The sequence below is a fragment of the Macaca fascicularis genome, chromosome 6 (genome assembly GCF_037993035.2).
Source record: "Macaca fascicularis isolate 582-1 chromosome 6, T2T-MFA8v1.1".
Lineage (NCBI taxonomy): Eukaryota > Metazoa > Chordata > Mammalia > Primates > Cercopithecidae > Macaca > Macaca fascicularis.
This window is the reverse complement of record NC_088380.1, coordinates 117,649,976-117,656,048: the sequence shown is the minus strand read 5'-3', so window position 1 is coordinate 117,656,048 and position 6,073 is coordinate 117,649,976.

Here is a 6,073-nt window from a genome sequence, read left to right as displayed (position 1 = left end):
ACATCTTCTTGCAGTCTTTTCTGGAGGGACCCTACAGGGCATACAAAAAAAGATGGGTGAGAGTCCTGAGAAAGCATGCCTCATGGTGCAGACCTGGAGGAGGAGGATGGTAACTACTGTGAGGGGGTACAAAACCAGCCAACACCTTCTCTCTTACCTCCCCGGATAAATAGAAGCCTTCATCTACAAGTGGTTTTGGCAACAAGCATTGTCACCTTTAGGCACTGGGACAAAGGCCGTGTAGCTGGGAGAAGGGAACAGGGAAAAATTCCCTTTTACTGGAGGGAGAGGCAGGCATAAGTGCTGAAAACAGAACTACAGATGGTGAAAAAGCAAGAGTTCTGAGAAGGTCGCATTCCCAAGACCCAAGTATATAGGACCCACTAAGACTGAAGTTTAACCAAAACAACAGAGGTTGTCCCCTCTGCTCCCTAGTACCAAGCTAACAAGCATAAAATAACAAGTAACAGTGGGGTGCTGCTAGGAAGTTGTAAGAACAGGGAGACAGACCCTCTCAGCAGCATAATGCAAACAGGAGAATTAAAACTGAGTGTGGAGCAGATAGAGGAACCTGCTTAGGAAAACCAGGCCCCACCCAAAAGTAAAGATATTGTGAGAGAAATCTGAAGCAAGTGGTACACTGAGGCTAAGCATAGCATGAACGAACTGCAAATCCAAACAATATTTTCAGTAGATTAACCCAAACCTCCACACAAAATGCCTAGCATCAGGGAAGGCATGCTTACTTACAGCCTTGAAAACTACCTATTTCCACTTTCCAACACAAGATGCACACATGAAACACAAAATTATCAGCAAACAAACTGGCAAGAAATAAGTAACATACTGGTAAGAAACAAAGCTGTCAACTGAACTGGACTCAGAGATGACAGAGATGTTAGAATTTTCTGACAGCAATTTAAAAATAACTATGACTATGATGTTAACAACTGTAATGGAAAAAGTGAAAACATGAGATCAGTGGAAAATTTCAACAAGGAGATGAGAACTAAAAGAATCAAAAGAAATTTCAAAGAACAAAACCCCCTACAGTAACATAAATGAAGAGTGCCTTCAACACACTCATTAGCAGATGTGGCACTGCCTAGGAAAGATTCAGTGAACTTAAAGGTGGGTCAATTGAAAACACCCTAATCGAAACACAGAGCACCCAAGACCAATGGAACAATCTTAAAAATTCCATGCAGTCTCACAGATGCCTACGTGGAATTCCAGAGAAAGACTAGGACAGAAATTTTCTCCCATTCCGTAGATTGTTCACTCTGTTGACAGTTTATTTTGCTGTGCAGCGGCTCTTTAGTTTAATTAGATCCCATTTGTCAACTGTTGCTTTTGTTGCAATTGTGTTTGGCATCTTCATCGTGACATCTTTGCACGTGCCTAGGTTGTCTTCCAAGGTTTTTATAGTTTTGAGGTTTACATTTAAGTCTTTAATTCATCTTCAATTAATTTTTGTATATGATGTAATGAAGGAACCGGAGGCCATTATTCTTAGCAAACTAACACAGGAACAGAAAACCAAATACCGTATATTCTCACTTACAAGTGGGAGCTAAATGATGGGAACTCATGGACACATAGAGAGAATCAACACACACTGGGGCCTACTTGAGGGTAGAGGTTGGGGGAAAGGAGACTATCAGGAAAAACAACTAATGCGTACTAGGCTTAATAGCTGTGTGGTGAAATAATCTCTACAACAAACCCCCATGACTCAAGTTTACCTATGTAACAAACCTACAGATGTACCACTGAACTTAAAATTTAAAAAACAATGAAAGAAAGGATAGGACAAAAAAATTTTGAAGAAATAATGGCTATGAATTTTTCAAAATCAGTAACATACACCAAACCACAGATTCAAGAAACTTAGAAAACTGCAAGGAGGATAAACATCAAATGTGTGTGTGTCTGCGTGTGTGTATACACACATACCACCTAGGCATATTATATTCAATCTACTGGAATCAAAAGACAAAGAGAAAATTTGAATGTAGTTGGAGAAAAAGCCATACCACACAAATATAAAAATGAGAAATTCAAAAAAAGAGAAAATATATTCAGTATGGGGAAAAAGCTAAAACATAAGAAGGCAAATTAATGAAATAAAAAACAAATATACCATAGAAATACTCAGCCCAAAGTTTGTTCCTTAAAAGGAACTCCCAAATAAAGAGATTAATAGAGCAAGAGATATAAGTAACCATTATCAGGATTAAAGCAGGGGAAATCACAACAAGTTTGATAATTTCTAAAAATAGTAAGAGAATATTATAACATTTTGAATAAAATCTTTCTTAGAAAAACACCATTCACCAAAACTGAAGTAAAAAAAATTAAAAACTACAAACTTTGGATAACTCTATACCTACTAAAGAAGTTGAATCTCTAGTTGAAAACCTACACACACACACACACACACACACACACACACACACACACACACAGAGAGAGAGAGAGACAGAGAGAGAGAGAGAGAGAGAGAGAGAGAGAGAGAGAGAGAGAGAAAGCTCCAGACCCAGATGGCTTCACCTGAAAATTGTACATTTTAAGAAGGAACATCAATCTTATATAAACTTCCAGAGATTTAAAAAAGAGAACAATTCTTAACTTGTCCTTAGAAGTCAGAATAAGCTGATTTACAACAAATAGGTTACAGCAGGGCGCCTATAATCCCAGCACTTTGGGAGGCTGAGGAGGGTGGATCACCTGAAGTAAGGAGTTTGAGACCAGTCTGGCCAACATGGCGAAACCCCGTCTCTACTAAAAATACAAAAATTAGCCAGACGTGGTGGTGCACACCTGTAATCCCAGCTACTAGGGAGGCTGAGACAAGAGAATCACTTGAACCCAGGAGGCAGAGGTTGCAGTGAGCCGAGATCACACCACTGTACTCCAGCCTGAGCGACAGCCTTGAGACTCCATCTCAAAAAAAAAAAAAAAAAAAATCAAGTAGGTAACAAGGAAGAAAATTTTCAGGCAAATATTATTTATAAGCTAAAATTTTCTTAATTATGCAAAATATATAAATTATACTATATTATGACTCAATTGGGTTTATCCCAATAATTCAAGATTAACTTAACATTTCAAAATTAATCATGTATTTTACCTACATAGCAAAAACAGGAAGAACAAATTATATGACCTCAATAGAGGCAGAAAAAAAATGATAAATGTCAAGTCCATTAATTATTGAAAACATAAAATACACCTTAAAAACAGGAATAGAGTCTGCACAAAATTCACATTTAATGGAGAGATGCTGAAAAACTTCCCTCTGAAATCAGAAATTATACAGACTTGCTCTTTGTGACTACTTTCACTTTTACTCAATATTGTACAGGAAGCCTTATCCAATGTAATAAGGCAAGATACAAAACAAAAACCTAACAGGAACAGTATTGAAAAGAAAACGTCTGTCATTATTCACAGAAAATATAATTGCTTATGTTGAAAATCCAAAAAAAAATCTAAAATGAATTCCAAATGTTAATGAGTTTATAGTTACTAAATGCAAAGTCAATATGCAAAATTCAATATAAAAATTGTATTTCTGTATATTAGTAATAGCTAGACAAGAAAAAAATTAAATCTGCAGTGTTCAGGATAAACAAAATTAAACTATTAAATAGAAAAAATAAAGTTTAAAAATTATTAGCATATAACATAATAAAGCAGATGTATCAGTCTAGAATTGTGAGAGGTGGTAGAGAAGAAAAGTGCAAAACAGAAAACAAATAAAAGGAGGCTACAAATCCTGTCCCTTGTAGGTAGAGATATTCTGATTAAACGTGGACATTGACAGAAAGTTACAGGGTTAAATATACATCTCAAAAATATAAGAATAAAAATGAGAAGAGTAGAAAGTGTATAGCTTCCCGACAACAAGGTGGAGGAAGAGGAAATAGGACAAATAAAGTTTGATAGACAAAAGGTAGAGGAGAAGAAAAACCAAATCATGAAATATTTCAAATGACAGTATATGGGATGCTATAGTACACTGTCAAGGATATTTCATTCAATGTTAGCCTCCTTTCTGGTGGCAGCCTGCATTCACTAACTGATCCCAGACGCCTTGCTTCAATTCAGGACAACTCCTAGAGACCTTCCCATCTCCAGAGCTCTCTGTGAGACTGGCTGAGACCTCTGGGATTGCATTTCAACCTCTTCTTCCTCCCAGTCTTTCCTGTACTCCCTCACAGGTACTGTTTCTGATTATTCCTCAAAACCTTTTCATATGCGTATGCCTGTCTTCTCTATCTTAACGAATGTTTCTCAGGGGACCTGATTTCAGACAGTTGGTGCCAAGTGGACAAAGAAAGTGGAACTTTAAGGGTGGAATTTTGGAGCTGGATCACCCACCAGGTGGCTAACAGTTAAGATCTCATCATTGGTAGCAAATGAAGTGTGGAAGATCCTGGAATACTGTGGCAACACATTCTGATTACATTTTGTTGCATAACAAATATATGCAAAGCTGAATGGCTTAAAATAACTATTTTATTGCCTCTCATGATTCTGTGGGTTAATTAGGCTTAGCAGGGCAGTTCTCCAGCTTCAATGATGCTGGATGAGGTTGTAGTCATTTGGAAGCTTAATTGGGCTCATTCACTTGTTTGGAAGCTGAAGCTAGCTTCAGCTTTGAGATCACCTGGAACTGGTGACCAGTGTGCCTGTAAGTGGACTCTGCACAATATGGCAGCTGAGTTCCAAGAGGAACATCCCAAGAACATGCTTTCTGAGAGACGAACTCGAAAATACAAGATCGTTTAAGGATTAGGCCAACATTTTGTATAGTACAGCATCTCTTATACCATATTCTATTATCAATGCAATCACAAGCATAGACCAGATTCAAAGAGAGAGAAAGCAGGACATGGAACATGTATATGGAAGGTAGGGTAAAACTGAGGCCTACTTAGGAGACCAGCTAGTGCACAATATAATTGTTAAAATTTCACTAGTGGTGAACTCAGAGGGTATCATAGTGAAGGAAAAGCACTGATGGGTGCAATACCTCAAAAGTTTGAAAAGTTTGGGGAAAGTAATAATTATAGACAATGGAATCAGATGCATTTTGCTGCATGCAACCAAGGCACTAGAGAAAGAAAACAAAAGGCTGAGGATGATTAATCATGAAGTACAGGCAAAGTGAGAAAGCTGGTGGGCTTCCTTGGCAACTTTTGAAGAAACTCTCAACTGCTGCAGCTGGACAGCAGAAAGAGTGGTGGATCAGGTACAGGACTTATTTATAAAGCTGGCCAGTTGCAAAAACACTGAATTGTCAATCTTGGAAGTGCTGCTAAATCCAGGTCAGGTCCTCTTTTGGAAGGAGTCTTGAGATGGGAACTTAACTGGTTGCCACACTAAAGAAATTTGAAACCCCTCATTTCCCTGAACCACCTGCAGAAGTGGCCCCCTCCTCCCTATTAAAGGCTATTGCACCTCCCTTGACTGAAGATGTTACAGAGACCTCTGGCTTATCAGAGAGTGTGCATCTTCTTCAGGATCTGTCCCACCAATCAACAAAATCAAAACTGTTTTTGGAAAAGACCATTAAATTCAACATTTGGCAATTATAAATGAAAAGAAAACTAGAAAATACATGGATAAACAACATTGTAAGTGCAAAAGAAATTTAAAATTATATTAGAGCAAGAATCATAAGAAAATATTTTTATTATCTTTATGCCAGACATTTAGAAAACTAGGTGAAATGTATCTCTTCGTAGAAAAGTATATAATAACCAATTCAAGAAGTACAAAGGTAGAGCTAGAAGTATTATGAATCAAGAAATGAGCAGTCAACTAAAATATTCTCCTTAAAAATACCTTAGGTCCAAGTAGTTTCATAGAAGAATTTTGTAACACTTCAAGCAGCAGACACTTTTTATATTATATATAAACTATTCCAGCACAGAAAAAATTATGAAAAGCTTTGTAAGTTATTCTATGAGAATAGCCAAACTCTGTCATTAACAAAGGACAAAAAATTTACAAAAAAAAGAAATATAATTAAATTTCTCCTCATGTGCATGAATATTAAAAT